Genomic DNA, 18,626 nt, shown 5'->3' with positions numbered 1-18,626 from the left:
TTATAGTGGCCTTGGGGTGGCTGCCGGCTATTCCGCCTGCCGGCGGAAGTTCCTGGTAATGTGGAGCAGGGACGCGTTGCCTAGCAACGAAGTCGAGGCCGAGCCTCGCTTTCATCCCGCATCGCGCCCGACATTTTGTTTTTTGTAATGTCGGCGCATGCGGGTTGTGGGACAAAAAGGGTGGTAGGCCTGCAAGTGGGGCCCTGCAGTGGTGGCAGGAAGGGCCCAGGAGGGGTATGGTCTCCTACCCGCTCCGAGGGAGTAGAGGTGGGGGCTCCTGCCCGCTCCGAGGGAGTAGAGGTGGGGGCTCCTGCCCGCTCCGAAGGAGTAGAGGTGGGGGCTCCTGCCCGCTCCGAAGGAGTAGAGGTGGGGGCTCCTGCCCGCTCGCCGGAAGGTTTCTGAAGTGGGCAAACAGGGCAGCTTGGCCTTATAGTGGCCTTGGGGTGGCCGCCGGCATCTTAGCACCTGCGCAATGCATTAGCAATGAATGGCAACACGAACGCCGGAGCACCGCCGTTGCTGGCTGGCTGTAGAAGCGGCAGCGCGGCACCATGCCCCGTGAAATGATTGGGGTCAGTTAATGGTCACGCAGGGGCGTGGCAGCGTGCTCGCTCAAGCACTGGCATCATTCTTAGCACCTGCGCATTGGCAACACAAACGCTGGAGCACCGCACCTGCCACTGCCCCTGGGCTGACTGAGTCAGTGACAGTGAGTCTGCAGCCTGCCTGAGACAGTTAACTTCTTCTTTGTGGCACTAGCTGCAGGCGGCGGGCAGACACACTATCAGATCATCGTGCCTGGCATCCCCATTCCCGTATCACCAAGAGGGCAAGTGTTGAAGAGTGTGGGACCTTAAGACTGTGGTCTGTGGCCAGAGGGGGTCAGCCTTTCCAAGTCTGCTGAGCAGAGTGAGCTCCCACTTTGTTCAGCGTGTGAAGGTGCATTGAATTCTGTTATAGATATTTATTAGGGCCGGGCAGAGGCACACATCCCTCATGGCAGCCACCCATGACTAGGCCGACGCCCGACAGTCTATCTCGCCCACACCACACACACACGTGGGCACCGGGCAGAGACACGCATCCCTCATGTGAACTCCAGCCAGGATAGGAAGGGGCATCTTTCTAAACACCTGACCCCTTTGCATTTCTTTCACACCAAACACACAAACACACACTCACATGCCCATTGGAGCGTCATTTGCAGGCCCCATTGAAAAGGAACGACCTCTATTCATAATGTCCCGCGAGCCAAGATCCGGTGCCACTAGCCAGCCATGCACGTTGTACTCTGCTTGCCAGGGGCACGGGTCGGCAGGGAAATGTCATGGGCATGTGCAAAATAGTTTCACCGGACCCGAGCCCGCAGACAACAGAGGCAAAATAGCAATGCCATTCCCCCCGCAGGATAGCTGTGCCAGCCGCCTCCCTGCTTGGCCCAGGAATGTTGGGAGAGATTCAAGAGAAACCGCACTCCGCACACACTATATTGAAGACACCCACTAAAACCATGAATCGCCAAATAGTGAACGTGTGTTGGAAGCGCTGCCTGCCATTGTGGCCTCATCTTTGTGCACCCTGTGCCCTCCTCCCTTCTCGCCGCCATTTTGCCTGCTCCTCCTCATGGTTGTAAGTGAATTACAGATATCCCCTAGGCCCATTCTGTGACCGATGGATACATAGACATAGGACACTACATTCTGCATCCTTAGGCTTTTATTTGTGTTTCTTGGCATGGACAGCCGCAGAGCGTAACTGGACATCAGCTGCAATGTTTCCATGTGTGTAACACCTCGAGCCAGGCCTGATTTGCATGCTGGGACTTGGAGTTCCGTTTTTCCCATTGCAAGTATGGGCATACAAGTACCAGCATGCAGTGGGAAAACCAGCACTGGCTCGAGGTGTCACACATGGAACTGGGAAGGTTTCTTTCTATGGGACACACAACAGGCTGTCCATGGGGGCCATTTTCAAAGTCCTAGGATGTAAAAGTGAGGGGTGAAGCCATGGTGTCTTTGTCTTATTTGTACACTTTGGGGTATTTTGATGGCCTTTTGAGGCAGAGTAGGGGCATGAAACATAATGTTTCAGCTGTGCATTCTATTCACACTCAACAGTAACAGCCTGCAGGCTCCATGCAGGATACGCAGGTGGGCCACAAGAGAAATACCACATTGTAAATGGAACACAGCATCTGTAAACAAACGACGCACAATTTACAAACCTTTACAACCCAACATAAAACGAGCATGGTGGCAGTGCCAGCCGTGTTCCACTGCGTATAGCCGGTGTGCGAATCGGGAAGCAGGCATATGATGTGGAACATACGATGGGAAACACGATTACTCAAAAAATTAATTAAGCACTCGATACACACCCCACTGACCCCCTAAAAAATGCATTTGAAATTATTTTTAAAGCACATTGGCAGTGCCATGCTCCGTCGATGCAGCACAGAGCCTTGAAGCGGAAATGCCCCCTGGTTGGAAGGGCCATAGACACACAAACAAAAAATGCGTAAACAGAAAAATATTGCCAAAAAAAGCACAGACATACACCAAAGTATCTTGGCACTACTGCCAACCTCGAGGGTCTCCTCCTTGGAGGACTACGAATGTTCGGATGTGTCCGATGTAAGTAACCTTTAGGTTATGTTAGGTAAATGCGCTTAATTCATCTGAAAATAAGAATGTCCGTTTTCAAAAGCGCTACCCCGAAAACTGTGCCGCAAACACAACTATGCCCAGGCAATGCCACCATGTCGACAATGCCAGCGTAAATGAGAGAGACCTATAACAGACCTGTTCAGACATAAAGGAGCTTTTTTAATTTGAATGCAGATTGCCCCCTTATTCCAGAAGCACCCCCAAAAAGGTCCCTACACCTGACACAGACAAGCCCTGCCCCTTCCGACATGGCGCCTAACACGAGAGCCCATGTGTTCATTCCAAACACACACACATGCCCACAAGGGACGCTTTCTAGATGATGAGTGCCACACCAGCGCAGCGTAATCCCTCTGCCGCCCTAGTCGTTAGAATGCGCACCTAGCAGGAGAACTCGCATTATGCGCAACCCAACCCGCAATATGCGCATAGAGACCCCAAATGCGTGCTGGCATCCCCACATCGCCCGACTCCCCTGCCCAGCCAAAGGAGGTGACATGAATCATAGTGGCCGTGCCCTCCATGTAAAAGAAGGCGATTCCCCTCTCCATGTAAACAACCTCTCCTCTCCACTCACACACACAGGGGTGCTGTATCCAATGTGCCAAATCAAGCAGCAGTAATAAATCATAGCCCCCTGTTGCCCTGCAATCTAGTCCACTCTAAATCGTTATGTTTATACCGCTGTGGCAGTGGCAAGAAGCAAAATGAAATTAAATGATATTTTATTTATATCGCGTTCATACACAAGTGTTTCAGAGGGTGACCCGACAAAGGGAGGGGAACAAGGGAGAACAAAAACAACGATCTTACTAGGCCCAGTGACATTGAGAATGCGCAAGTGCAGGGGAGAGGGAAGGGGGAAAGTACAGAGGGTTAGGGGGAGAAGTGGAAAGTGCTGAACAGAGGAGAGAAAAGATTAAGCAGTGGTAGTGCAGCCAGAAAGTGGCAAGTGCTAGATTAGTCAGATGGGGTATATCTGATAAGTGCAGAGGAAAAGGTGGTAAGGGGACTGTATTGGTACAAATACAGTCCACAGTGCAAGGGGTGGCAAATCCTGTTTATTTGGTTTACTCAAACCAGAAGTTGACGGCTGAATTTTTAGAGGGGTGCAGTGGAGCACACATCATTTTTTGTGGCTGGAGGCTGTTCTAAGAGCAGCCCTGCTGTGCTGCAGAGAGAGTGACTGACACATAGTCGGCAGGTGAGGTGCTCTGATAAAATTCAAATAATTCCTCACTGAACGGAACCTAACTATTTTCGTGACCGTCACATTTGCATTCTTTCTACCCTGCTGTGCTGCCTCACCCGTTACTCATTCTTCTGCCTTACTGTCCCTCTGTTCATCCTGCTCCATTTTTTCCTCATTGTAAGTAATAAGTATTGGGACATGTTTAGTATGTTGTACCAGGTAGTGCTGCTTATGTGCTTACAGGTGTAGTATGCATTACCAAAATCGTTTTCCTACTGTTTGTATTGCCTATATATAATTTACAGAAAGGATTAGATCCACCTGCCTCAGTATTACATTTGTTGTTGCTGTAGTATCATTGACTTGTTTAATACACCTGTATTTATGAAACACGGAGGCTTTAATTTCACTTCTGAAACCTAAAACTGTGAGTGGACGTGAGGGTGAGGAAAGTGCAATGGGATCCATCCACAGCAGAAGACGTGAGGAATGTGTTAGGTGGAGGTAATGGTTTTGCGGCAATCGATAACAAAATGAGGACGGTTTGTTGAGATCGGTTCGTACCTGGAGTGGGGGGGCGCCAATCTGACAGTTTGCCTAGGGCGGCAAAATCCCTTGCACTGGCCCTGATTGAAATGGGAATCAGTAGGGGCTGATGACACTGACATCAAGTCCTGTAAATTGTAATTGGTTATTTACAATGTGCTTAATATCCAGAGATTTTTAAGCGCGGACCCGCGGATTGAACCTGTGTTACTCTGTGTTGTCTTGCTTCCAAGACGAGCGTGTTGCCCCTGAGCTATCCTCCCAAGACTGTAGTGTATCTATAGGTAGCCTTTGTGTTTCATAAGGCCTACAGGCATTTTTCTCCACCTCCTCTTCAGTTTCGGTCATTTCAGTGGCCCTCATTACGACCCTGGCGGAAAGTAACTGACCCGACCGCTATAGCGTAAATAGCGTTTCCGCCATTGCACGATGGAGTAAAGTGCGGCTAATTCTGACCCATCGGGCACGAGCATTACGCCATGGCGGAAGTGCAAAGTCCGCGAAGGCGGAAATGTCCCCAAAACGCCCCTCACCGCTGTCGTACGGCGCCCTAGGTGCAATTCCGCCACCCATCATAGCGGTCACCGTAATGAGCGCTAATCGCAAAATACGGTGACCGTAAATATACGGAAACGGAAGTAAAAACATGGGGCCGGAACGGGAAACAGCACGCCGTACACCTATAAAATCAGAATCCCAACACAACCATTAAAAATCCGACCCTGAGACACATCCCAACCCGTTAGCCACCCTAGTTAAAACAATCAAAATGGGAAAAGTTGCTAAAAAAGCGTGCGACCGCAAGCGGCAGGTCCACTTCTCCCATGAGGAACTCACCGTGCTCACAGAGACCCTCCAGGAGAATGCTGCCGTCGTCTTCTCGACGCAAATGACCAGGACGGCACTTGCGAACAAGAAGGCCATATGGGCCCTGGTGGCACAGCGGGTAAGTGCGGTGGGGACCGCACCCCGCAACCCACAGCAATGCAGAAAGCGATGGGACGACTTGCGGATACGCGTACGGAGCATACTATCAGCCAACCGTAACATTGCCACAGCTACCGGGGGAGGATCGGAATCACCCATCAAGTTGACCCCCTGGGAAGAAATCTGTGCCTCCACCATTGGAATGGAGAGTATAGAGGGAGTCGGAGGGATGGAGAAAGGAGTGCAGACATCCGAAGAATCAGGTAGGTGGGCCAAATAAAACAATGCTAAATCCACAATGTCCAATCATGTGAAGTACCATGTGTCCACAGAGTGCAACAGAAACACATGTCCAGGAGAACGTCCACATACATTGGCCTGATAGCGCACTTTAAAAGTCACATTAAATACATAAATAATTGAAAATCCTAAAAACACCCTCTACACGTGCAGCATGCACACCCTAACTGCAGGCTGCAAAACAACTGCATCCTCAATCCACACAGAAATGAAACCACCTCCAAGGCCCTGACCCAAATCACCCTCAGGTACCACCCCAATGCATGTGATACATTGCCATTCCAATTTCCACAGACCCATAAATAACGCTCGCCCTCCTTTACTCCACCACAGGGTCCGAGTCAAACGACGAGCTGCAGGACACCCCTACCAGCACAGCTGCAAAGAGGGCCAAGACCAACGGCCAAAGACCCTCCACCTCAGCTGCACGAATCAAGACACGGCAGCAGCACAAATCAAGTGGCAGCACACAGGAGGGGACTTCAACAGGCACCCCAGCAGCCAGCATGCCCACACCAGCAGCACCACAGGTCCCCCCAATGGATGCCACAGAAGGCACTGCTTCTGATGGCAGCAGCACCATAGGTGACACTGCATTAATGCCAGCATGCTCCGACACAGACAACGGTGCTGTCGATGTAGGACCCATCCATGACCTGTCACAATCCCCCTGTTCGTTTCATCCCGTACACCATGAGGATACCACGCAGGGGCACCCACAAGACGACGACTGGCCATCCCCCACAAGCCCTGTGGCAAGGCAACATGAGTTGATCAGCCCCTCTGTGACACCACTGCAAATGGCCATGGCCCAGCAGAGGCAACAGTCCCTCGACCAGGTGATCGTGCAACAGCAGCAACTGGCCACGCTCCTCAAGGAGCATGCTGATGAATGTGGGGCTTCTAAGGCAGCCATAGAAACATCTACTGAGACACTTAGGGCACAAATGGAGCAAAGTACAGAGACACTAAGGGTACAAATGGAGAGAAGCACCGAGAGCCTGAGGGGGGAACTGCATGCGACGTCCAAAGACGTATGTGGTGAACTTGCCGCTGTGCGCCGTGTGCTCACTGAGCTCTCACAAACCCTTAGGGACATGCATGGACGTGAGCAGGCAGAGACATCATCCGTTGCAAGTTCCGTCCAGGGCAGCCCCCAACGTAGATCTGGGAGGAACCTGCGCTCCACAGGCAGGGGTGCCCCTGATACCCGGAGAGGGGGCTTGCAATAGCGTCTGCCCACTGACAATGAGCATCTTTGGACACTGGTGTTCGGGGGGGAGGTAGGAGGGTGGAGGGGGGGTGTTGGGCTTTCTTGGGTGGCGGGTCGATGGGGTGTGTAACATAATTTCACATATGCTATAAACATTACATAATCATCCAATGAGATGTGTGGACATTGTTCCTTGTGTACAAGGCCTTTATAGGCGTACAGTCCACATTGTGCATGTTCCCGACACACACAGTGCCACAAGTCCCGTGTCCATGTATCAGCCACCAGGCGTGAGTGCTAGAAGCATGAATCTATGATATTCTGACGAATTTCACGGGCCTCCTGTGCCTCGCGGACTCCTTGAGGTGCTGCCACATCCCCAGCCTCATCATGACCATCTTCAGGTGCTTGCAGTTCTGCGTCAGGGGGCATGGGCACATTTCTACGTACGCACATGTTGTGTAGCATGACACATGCCATGACTATCTTTGCAACCTTCTCATGGCGGTACAGGAGTGCCCCGCCAGACCTGCTGAGGCAGCGGAAACGAGCCTTCAGTAGGCCGAATGCCTGTTCTATGACTACACGGGTACGTGAGTGGGCATGGTTGTAGTCCTCCTCATGCTGGTCCTGTGGGTTCCGGAGTGGTGTAAGGAGCCATCTCTTCAGTGGATACCCGGCATCACCTGTATGTGGACAATAAAGGATGTTTGTGGGATGACATTGCTACGTACGCATCCCCCCCCCTTCCTGCCAGGTCATTGCCGCATCACATACCCCACATTATCATGCATGGATTGAGACTCACCGAGTAGCCAGGATCTGTTCCCTGCGTGTCGCTCCATGTAGCGTGGTATTGTAGAGTTCCTCAAGACCATAGAATCATGGGTTGATCCAGGAAATCGGGCACAACAATGTGTAAAGATCCTGTTGGAGTCACACACCATTTGTACATTAAGAGAATGATATTGTTTCCGGTTGCGGTACTGGACCTCCATGGCATGTGGGACAACCAATTCCACATGGGTGCAGTCGATGGCACCAATGCAACCCGGTATGCCGGCAAGTGCATGGAATCCCACTTTTGTGTTTGTAATCTCCAGCTCCGAGCGTGGTAATGAGATGTAGTCGTCTGCGTGCTTCAGGAGGGCATCGAGCACTTGCAATAGTGTCCGTGAGAACAGTGGCTGTGAAATGCCATGCAACTGTCCAACTGTGTGCTGGTAGGTGCCTGTGGCCAGGAAGTGGAGTACAGACACCACCTTCAGTAGGGGTGGGATGGCGGTTGGGCTATCTATCATGCTGACAAGGTCAGCGTGTGTCATGTCCACAATGGAGATTATGGTGTCCGGGTCCAAACGGTAGAGGGTGTGGATCTGCTCAGCAGTGAGGTTGAACGGATGAGCTCGGAGGCGTGGGATTGCGGGCTGCCTGCGTGGTGGTAGTGGCTGTGCTGGTGGGCCTTGCTGGCCCTGCCTTGCCCTCCTCCTCCTCCTGCGTCTCCTCTGTGCGGACGGTTGTTGTAGTAGTTGGTGTTCGTCTTCTTCTTAGAGTTGGAGTACTTGCAGTGCTATCAGGTCCCCCAGGCCCAACATCGCTAGTCCTGCCGGTAGCATTTTGGAGTGGGTGTGGTTGTGGGAGGGGGTTGGGTGTGCAATTTATGTGTTTTCAGGCTGTGTAGCCTCCACCTGTGGAGATTCATTCCACCTGTGCCAGCTGCAATCCCCTTTGGGCGAGCACTGTACCGAGGTTCACCGACGGGCGGGGCGTCCCATTTGTGAGTGAAGCCAGTTGCCATTTTCACACACTGCCGCACTACATGGATGAATTTGTGATTTCAAGCGGTCACAGATGCCTTTTCGACGTGATGTTGCAAATGAGGAATTCGAAGGACAGCACTTTCGGTTTTCAGCTAGCGGCGAGGAGACGCCCACAGGTCTGACTGCAAATATAACGTTCTATTGTTTAATGTCCTTGGGACAGGGGCCATGGCGAGAATGCAATGATTGATATGAATAGTATGGGATGCGCAATAGCGTAGTGGACGAATAGGCAGGACGTTCCCACATACATGTTACTTCACAACACTATTATTCCGGCCTGGAGCACAGTGGATTTTGCAGGCTGCATTACGCACAGACTCAATGGAGATTTCAAATGTTATGTGAGTAAATAATCAGGCGTTTTAATACCGGGATGAGGGAATGATGTATGGATGCATGGACAGATGATTTAATTGTGAGTTTGCCATGTACATGGCTTATTGGAATCTATCCCCTTCCCCTGCGCTATGTGATGCAGAGCTACCATAGTGGGACCATCGTCTATCTGCCCTTGTTGAACCCTCCCAGTCTCGACGCGCCTTCCAACACTTGTGTCTATGCACGTTACTAATCCCATCTCATGGATTCTGTTTTAACAGACGCATGCACACAAACACTCGTTTGTAATAGTGTTTTCACCTCGATTTATATTGTTATGATTGGCAAGTGATTTTTGGGTGGAAATAATCCTTTTGAGTGGGCTAGCATGCATATGGCTGTAGATTTAGTGTGATCATTGAAGTGAGTAATACTAATGAAGTTCTGATGGCCATACTATTCTTTTTCATTTCATTTGGGTGACAGGTATCTCCTCCCCTTTTGCCGCTGCCATCTGTATGCCACTCCTGCAGATGGATTTTACTCCCGACACCTGCTGCTTCGAGTTAATCAGTGGAGCACCATTACGATCTTATGGGACGATCGCCAATGGGCCACGTGCCCTTACGCAGTACTAGTGGCTAGGAGCAACATATCTACCTTTCAGCTGGACTAGTGCCTACCTAATGGGACGGCCCTGCGGTTCTAGGCGCTTCCATGTTGCCTTTTTGAACGTGAATGTAGCCCCTGTGTACCATGAAGGAACAGGGCGTCACACAAGGAGTAGCTGGTCATTTATTGCGGATGCAGCCCACAGTAATGTAGATATTTTGGGGTTTATGACCTAATAGCTGTATGGGCTTGGTGAATTTGATGTGCATTAAAATTTTATTCTGATGTTAACCGTGTAGCGTTATTCTTTGCAAGTAATGTAGCATATTCCTATTTGTGGAGCGATGTATTGTGAGTAGATCTGCATTGGGTTCCGGCTTCTGAGTATAGTTGCGTGGTACTGTACTGGCCGCGTTTGCCTACGAAGCCCACTAAGGTCAGGGATAGGGGCTGCCATTATGACTGTTTTAATGATGTCATGCTTAGGGGCGAGGGATTAGCTTTTGTGTAACAGATGCCGGTCAGCCAGGTGGATTGGTGGAATGACGTGATTATCAGAAAATGGCTGGTCACAGGTGCCTGTGTTTGCGTGCGTTTCTTGGAGGGAGACTGAGGTCATGTCCATTGGAATAGCTTCTGTATTCGTGCCATCTGTGCCCTGCAGCTCCCATTGGCCCCTCTTGAGATGAGCCTGGCTGCTCAGTCACTCTGCCAACTTGTGTGGTACATGCTTATGCTGATGGTTGGTTTGTTTACTGGCATGTGTACAGGGCTGGTGCAGTCTCCCTCAGGATACTGCTTTGAATGTTGCCTTACACTGGTGTCAGGCGATGGGGGCCTGTTGTTGTTTTGTCTCATCTTTCAGTTCATTTTGCTGTACTTGAACCTTCACATGCCTGTGCTGCATCAGTACGGCAATGGTGACATGCCAAATATGGATGGCCACTCACAAGGCACTTGGAGCCCCTACATTCATTTGTTCGTTGGCATGCATGGGTGACTTGTGCATTTCACTGGTTGCATTGTGTAACTTCATTGCACCTACGAGGAGTTGTGCAATGTGGGCAGGGAGTGGTGTACAGGCACTCAGTAGGGCCATTTACGGTTGGTTCACGATGCCGTAATTCTCACCATGGCGGAATGGTACTTTCCGCCATGCTTGATGGCGTTAAGTAAATGTCCGCTGGGGTCAGAATTCGCGTACCGTTGCGCCATGGTGGTAATTACGGTTTTGCATGGCGCGCGTGCGCGTACTTGGTGCAGTTAGCGTTGGCGTTCACTACGGTGTCGCTAATGGCATCGTACTTTACGGTGACGGGTCATAGTCGCACCGAGCGGTATTCGATGGCGGTATTACATTTCCGCCATCGTTTTTCGATTTCCGCCAGGGTCGTAATGAGGGCCAGTGATAGAAGTTGTTCCTTTCACTTCTTCTCTTGTTGCGTGAAGTGGGAGCTTGGACCCCACACTAAGCTCCAAGGATCTGCCGGCCCTGGGGGTCTGCCCCTGATGTATTCCAAAGAGCGCAGGTGATGAGGTGTTGCCATTAGCAAAGTCACTGAGTCTTCTTTGATAAGAACACATGGAATTTCCGTCAGCTATGTCCTGAGCCTGCCGTGTCACTAGAGCAGTATGTTGCCGCTCTAAAATCGTGCCAGGTCACAAGGCAGTTGCAGGGGACACTGATGCCCGCATAAAGTCCGGTGTAGGCAAGATGGCATATTCAGGAGAGTCTGGCCTACTGAATACAGCCTCTAAATTAAATACGAATAATCCTCTCCACAGACTGAATCTCCATCAAGGTCACACCGCTCCTACCCGCAAGACTCATGTTCATTCCATTCACTCAGCATTGCCTGGGTTCCAACTTGCAGGGCAGGACAGGTTGTGCTTCCTTAGGTGGAGTGCATATGGTAGTGGCCTTTTCCCCAGGCGCAAGCTTGGCCCTTTGCCTCATACCATCATTGGGGCCAGAAAGAAGATGCTGTGGTTAGGCTCCAATGTGAGTTTTCCCATTGATACAGGTTCCATCATAGGGGGTGCCACAGGAAATACTCGTCCTTTAGACCCCCTTCCTTCATCCAGCTGTGCTGCCCCCCCGGCTGGTTTCTTCATAGTGTAGGATGGCCTCTTCTGGGCTTTCCAGAAAGAACAGAGGCGGGACCATCGCCAAGGGCAAGAACATAGAACTTTGACGAGACCTGTGGATGGCTGTTTCCTCTCGATGCTTCGCCTGTCCCCTGGTACATGGACCTGTCCGGGTCATACAGCTGGTGTCTTGTGATGGAATTAATATGGCGAATTTGGGGACCAGGGGTCTGAGTGTCATAGAGTGAATAAGCTATCCCCTTAACCTCGTTCCACAAGGGGAGTGGCAAGCTCCACTTTCTACCATATGAATCGTATGAGTCAAGAAGGCCACTTCTTGATGGGAGCATATCTTATCTTCCGGGGGATTCTGGATCATCCGCAAGTTCGTGAGTCCCTTTTAAGGTGGTGGATAGTTTATTTTTCCCCTTGCAGCAGTCCGACCTCCACCGTCACTCCTGTCTTCTCCGGGCTCCCGCTGCCCGGCCTGTATGCACTGCACACCTCTGAACGACTCTGCACGCACTCTGCTCTGATTAGGGGGTTTTGAAGGCAGACACACCTCTTCCAGAATATAGCATAAGAACAGACTCTCCTCCCGCAAGCAGGGACTGCTGCCCTCTGCATGGCTTTGAGCGTGCTCTGCACTGCTTATGGGTTTTTGAAGACAGACACACATCTTCCGGAATAGAGCACGTGAACAGACTCTCCTCTCACAAGCAGGAACTGCACACCTCTGCCCAGATAATTGCCTAGCATTTCGGTTCTGGACTGCCCTTGTGGGTGGGACAGAGACTGATATGCAAATAGATATTTCTCCTCAGTGAAGGGGGTGGTGAGCTAAAACATGGTTGTAGAACCTGCTGAGTGGATGAAATTCCATAGAACAGAGTAATTGACCCATGTTCATTCTTAGTAGAGGGGTTCCCAGACTCCTTCTGATTAGTGGAAGGGCATGCAGTGGCCATGGTACAGGAGCAGCAAACACCTTTGCCCTGGCCCTGCACAGACCTGGCCCGCCAAGTGACAAAGGGGAACAGATGAGGGCACCGCAAGAGGCACATCTCTCCAATTTCCCTCGGGAGATGGGATTTATGAGAGGAGAGGGACATTGGGGGGATTAAGAGATGTCACTCTCCTGTGAGAGATAAGGCGCAGGCCTCAACACTCTCAGAGGCCAGGATGTAGCCAGGCCTACATACCAGATCCCAAAGCCAAATACTTTGAAAAGGAGACAGTTGAGAAGTAGGGGAACGGGAAGACGTGCCTAGAAAATTATGTGAGTGCCCTTGACTACTGCTCAATGTTCTTCGCCCGCTACTTTACACATCAGTGTCACACATTACTATATGTTAATCCTCGTGTCATATAGCTCTTTGTTAATCCTTTCTGTCCATTGTGCCTGTCTGTAACTCATTGATGCCACCTGTCTCTCTCTCTCTCTCTCTCTCTCTGTCTCTCTCTCTCTCTGTTAATCACTTATGTTTCATGCCCATCTCGCTCACTCCTTGATGTCTAGTGCCCCTCTCTGTGTTACTTCTTGAAACCATGTGTCCTTCTCTTTTCACACTTTCATAACCCGTTTCCCTCTCAATGTTACTACCCGAGATCATTTGTTTCCTGCGATCTTCTGTGAGGAATTCGACCATCCGCACGGTCGTTGTGCGCTCACCTGTGCTTTTTGACTTTTCATCTGAAATTGAATAGATCAACCTCCGGAAAATATGTGGGGCTAATCCGCACACATTTTCCTATGCTCACTGCACAGCATACACATAGACCTGTGTACTTTGGGTGGACACAGCCTACAGGTGCAATCCCCCTGTCATATTTAGTTGGGTTTCTGATAGGCGGAGTACACAATGCGTCTCAGAAGGGGGAGGGCCAGACGTTCCTCCTGTCATGGCCAACCCAATTAACTAACAAAAGCTCCATTGATCCACCCTGTCCTTTTGTGAGCCCTGCAGCGGCAGTGCTTAAACATAATTAACATACAAATAGAGTGTACTTCAAACAGGCCCACATGGGGCTTGGCTGCAGAGGTTAACAAATGAGAAAGGAAACTCCAACAACCTTTGATGCACTGTGTCAACCGGAAGCCAGCTCCCACCCTTAGTATCAAAGGACAGTAAAATGTCATGCCTGGGAATGCGTGTATTACAGTAGTCGTCCCCATTCAGAAGGTACGAGTATGTGGATTGACAGTGCCAGAAAGACTGGTCCCGCTGGAGTTTCAAGGGAGACCTGCCGCTTTAATCAGGAACCACAGATAACGGCATTGACCAGAAAGACCCTTTGATCCACAACAGACAGGAAGAAGGGTAGGATTTAGCATCACATGTTTTCACACCTTTAACTTTTCTGTTGCAAAGCACTCTTGTTATGAGCTCATGCATACAGGAGATTGTTGGTGGTGACCCCAGCATTGGATCATTAGGTAGGCTTAGTCTACACTAATCACTGTGACCCATTTGTCTTTAAAAGAGGGCTAAGCGCTATTTTGGGAGATCATCTGAAAACTTTGCAAGGAGTAGCAAGAAGAATTCATCATTGGGCACTGGCTGAAGGTACAGTCTGCTTTACAATTTCTACCAGTGAAAGAAGGCCAGGACCTCCAAAGAGGGAAGCAAGATCCCTCCCCTAAACATCTCCAAGGGAACAGAGGGAGATAAAGACCTCAGAGGACCCTCTGAGTGCTCCAGAACCAGTACCCAGCCAGCACAAAGCATGCCCTGCTAGACTCTACAGCAAACTTCCTAGGTAGAAGTGCCAGAAGGTCTCTGAACCTACAACAAAGGACAAGGCAGCTGCCTGCAACACTTCAGATTTGGGCCGTCCGCCTTAAAGGACGACACCAGACCATCCAAGAAGCTAGGAGAAGTGCCTCAAACGGCATCTACCGATGTCCGACTTAAAGGACATTTTCGAGCCGGTCAAGTCCCCTGAGCTGCAACCGACTGCAATGCTGACCGTTGTCAAGCCGCAATCACTTAAATACATTTGAGATATCTTGAGCAGTGCTTCAGAATCGCCGACCAGCACTGAGACAACAATTCCTGACCCTGAGCCACCATGTAGGCCAGCTTGCAGCCATTCGTCCTGCTTTGCTCGCCGTACCGTCTTGACGCCTGATACCCGCAGTTGACTCCCATTTTGAACTCTGTCACAGATGCTGCAAAGCACCCTGAAGCCGGCTCGACAGTTTCTAGCACCAAGAACACCTATAGCACAAGGTACATTGTGGTTCTATCCCCCTGGTTCTTACCGGAAGGACCCTAAAGACAGATTAAGACCCATTGCTCCCTTTGTGCTGAAGTCAAGAAACCTTAAACTGTTGTGATTATTAACCATACCAACTAACCTCCTGTCAGTATCAGTGCATCCATTTTCCTTCTTTTAAATTGTCTGTCCTCTGCACTCCTTTACAGGGTGGGTTGTATTTCGGAGTGTTGCTAGAACTGTATGTTGTAATATAAATAAAGTCAATATTTTTTATACAACCTTGACTGGACAGTCCCTTTTATCATTGGGTAATAGTTGTGTTGTCGCTGCATTGGAACTAACCAAGGATCCACAGCGTTTCGGATATAAGCCTGCTGTTCCATCGACGTTACCAATATTGAACAAGGAGGATTATAGTTTGCTTAGTATTACAATCTGTTCGGATCCCTTCTGGTGTATTAGAGGTGTGGGGCTATTGATGGTTTGGAAACCGATATTCAGCACTGGACCTCTGGTAACACGGAAGTTGATTTGTCACATTGGTGGCAGACAGTCGGATCTAGTTGGAACCTTGCGCACAGCTTAGTCACCCAACGATAAAAGACACTGTAAACTGGCCTTTCCTCAGGGTTAACTGAAGGATTGCACCAGTCTTCCACGCCATCTTCAACCACCCCTTCTGGAAGGCCTTCTTCATTCGGGTACACAGAAGACAAAATAAAAAAATAAAATAAAACAAATGTTAAAAAAATTATTATTATCATGGATCTTGATAAAGAGACTGTGAAAGGTATGAGCAAGGATGTCCTGCGTGTCCTATGTCAAAGGAGGGGACTTCCCCACAGAGCAGGGTTAATAAACCTGAGTTGTTCATCAGCTTCCAAGCTTGGGTAGAAGTGAGGGTGGGAGGGGAGGTGACCCAAGGGTATGGCTAGGCCCTGTGTATCTGAATGAAGAAGGCCTTCCAGAAGAAGTGGTGGAAGCTGGTGAGGTAGACAACCAGAGTAATCTTTCTCACCAACCATCCCTCCGGGGGGCAGGTGTGGTTTACCGACTCTCCAGAGTGTCCGTGATGTCAGGGGCTAGTGCAGCATCCCACACGTCCCAGGCCTCGGCACAGCCTCTAAGTGGGCCAGCAACTGTTCTGGCTGTTTACATTGTAGCAGCTAGAAAGCTCCTGCTGGGGGAGAGGAGACTAGTGCTTGAGGAACAAAAAGAGCAGAACAAGGTCATCACAGAGCTCTGCAATCTGGCACTCGAAGAAAAGAAGGAGGCCAAAAGATCTACCTCTAGTGAAAGCAGCAGCAGTGGTTCAAACCGGTATCTAGTCAATTGATCTAAACCTATTCCATCTAATACCATTCCATCAAAATTTTTACATCTAATAAATGTCCATCTAATGCATGTTTTTTGGGGGTAAAGGGTTCATTTTTGTTCAGGTGCATTTTAAAGGGCAAAAAACGAGGGTTTGGGGGGCTCAAAAAAAAGGAAAAAAACAAGAAAATGTTTGAATGAATGGCATTAGATGCAATGGTTTTAGATGAAATGATCATAAACCGCTCAAACCAGGGTGCCCAGGATAAGCCCCGGGGCAACATCCCCAAAGACTTAGTGTAAGCCTATGAAGTGGAGGAGGATATTTTTGACTGGTTTGAAGCACTCAAGCTTGCTTTTCAACTGCAGTAGGTGGAGGAGGTACTGTGGGGTGCAGTCCTGATGAGTCGCTTACCGACCCAGCGGACTGATAGAATCCTTCAGTTAGCTCCTGAGGAAAGGCCAGTTTATGGGAGTATGAAGGGGGCCCTTCTTCGAAACAATAACAACCCCAAAACAATATCTCAAGAGCTTCAGAGAGCTCTGAAAGAAAAGTGGGCAGACATTTGAAGCGCACACACATTTATTGTTGAAATATCTAACCGGGTGAGTGTCTGGTAACAAAGTTGACACATTTAAAGGAATGTACAATTTGATTCAGTGCTACCATGTTTTGAAGAATTATGAGGTTGACCTACACCAGCATCTTGTGGGAAGACTGTTACAAACCCTAGGGAGCTTGCAGTTCAGAAAAAGGCTCAGGCAAGCACACCCAAACCAGAGAGAAATCTTTGGACAAGAAAGTTAACAAGGAAGGAAAGGACAAAGGTCCAACCCACTCCTCTTCAAAATCAGGTCCCCAAAAGCATAATGGGAAATTCTACAACTCTAGTTCAGCCGTGCACTCCAAAAAGGAGGGCGTTGTAACCCCTAACACTGGAACACAACCTAAAGGTGATTTTGTGTGTAAGGAGCTAGTAAAGGGATCCTGCTTGCAAGAGGTTTGTTTGTTTGTTTGTTTTACTATTTTTTATGGCGCACCAAACCCGAGGGTAGCTGTACAAGTACAAGTAGTCTTTAGGCTTAGGTACCACAAGCAAGCTATAGTGAATGTTGGCCTCATAGAGGAGGCCGTCATTAGTGTGAAACTGCTAGAGAAGGACTTCCCACTAGGCAAAGGAGTGGTTGAATGTGGATTGATTACACTGAGTGGGAATGGTACCGGGTCTCCAGAAGAGATCCCAGTTTACAATAATACTCAACTTTATTTAAAACATGTCTATATCAATATACATGTATATATCAATAAACACAAAACTCCTGCAGTGAGAGACACTGCGGCTAGCCTCACTGCTGTCACCCAGCAGTGGGTACAGCCAAGCCAGTATATTGATGGTCCTGATTGTAGTGTCAGTAGGTTTAACGGAAAGTCCAAGTGGCCCTTGGCGATGGTAGAGTTCAGTTGGCAAGGTGAAATGACCCAGCGCCATGTAGCAGTGAAATACTACATCCCTGTCCCATGTCTGTTGGGTAATGATCTTCCAGACGCCGAGAAAGTCAAGATGGCTACAAGATCGAAGGCCAAATAAGCCGCCAGATTGAAGACTCTAAGCGCCTCATGGGCCTAGAGTGCTTCCAGAGGGCTTGTTGGAGGGAACGGTGTGGCTGTAGCCCCTGGTCCAGTTCCACAGACTGCTGAGTTGCCTACTCCTGTGGAAGAGGGGACAGTAGCCACTGAGGACCCTACTTTGGTAGCAGTGGACAAAGTGACTTAAGGGTTGCCTGCTGCAGCGAAGGAGCCTGAGGTGGATGACAAGGTGAGTTCAGATATGAAGAGGCCTGTCCAAGCTGGATGAGTTTGCGTCACCTGGGGGCCCAGATCAGACTGACCTCTTCAAAGCCCAGACACAGTTTCCCACTCAGGCCTGCAGATGCAGGCGGAGGAACAGGCCAAGGGTGAGGCCCCTGGACTGTTCAAATTGTACTGGGAGGATTAACTCCTGTACAGTGAGCCAAATGACTCTAACGGTGAGGGTACCGGACAGTTGGTGATTCACCAATGCCACAGAAAGTTCCTTTTGGATTTGGCTCACCAAATTCCTTTAGCGGGTCACTTGGGAGTGACTAAGATATTGGACCAGTTGTCTGCGCACTTTTACTGGCTGCAGTTCAGCGTAAAAGTTAAGAAATGTGTACGGTTCTGCCCGACTTGTCAGTCTTTTGGTAAGTCAGATGGTGCCACAAAGGCCCCCTTAATTCCACTACCCGTGGTTGGTCGGCCTTTCTCAAGAATAAGCATGGACATTGTGGGTCCTTTTCATCCCCAAACAAGCTCAGAGAACAGATCCATCTAGGTACCATGTGGTTGTCCCTCTTAGGAGCATCAAAGCCCTAATTGTTGCGAA

The 18,626-nt window shown here is 49.7% G+C and overlaps 1 protein-coding gene and 1 long non-coding RNA gene across 3 annotated transcripts in view; one reads left to right on the top strand and one right to left on the bottom strand.

The window, feature by feature from the left end:
• The window catches only part of LOC138574970 (uncharacterized), a 400,557-nt gene that overhangs the window by 93,974 nt on the left and 287,957 nt on the right, over window positions 1–18,626 (top strand). The gene's annotated exons all lie outside the window — the stretch shown is intronic.
• LOC138574944 (GRAM domain-containing protein 2B-like) overlaps window positions 1–18,626 on the bottom strand; it is a 295,997-nt gene that overhangs the window by 158,838 nt on the left and 118,533 nt on the right. The gene's annotated exons all lie outside the window — the stretch shown is intronic.

This window comes from Ambystoma mexicanum, chromosome 1p (genome assembly GCF_040938575.1).
Source record: "Ambystoma mexicanum isolate Mex_15411 chromosome 1p, UKY_AmexF1_1, whole genome shotgun sequence".
Taxonomy (NCBI): Eukaryota; Metazoa; Chordata; class Amphibia; order Caudata; family Ambystomatidae; genus Ambystoma; species Ambystoma mexicanum.
The sequence above is the reverse complement of the archived record's forward strand: the minus strand, read 5'-3'. Positions and strand labels throughout refer to the sequence as shown.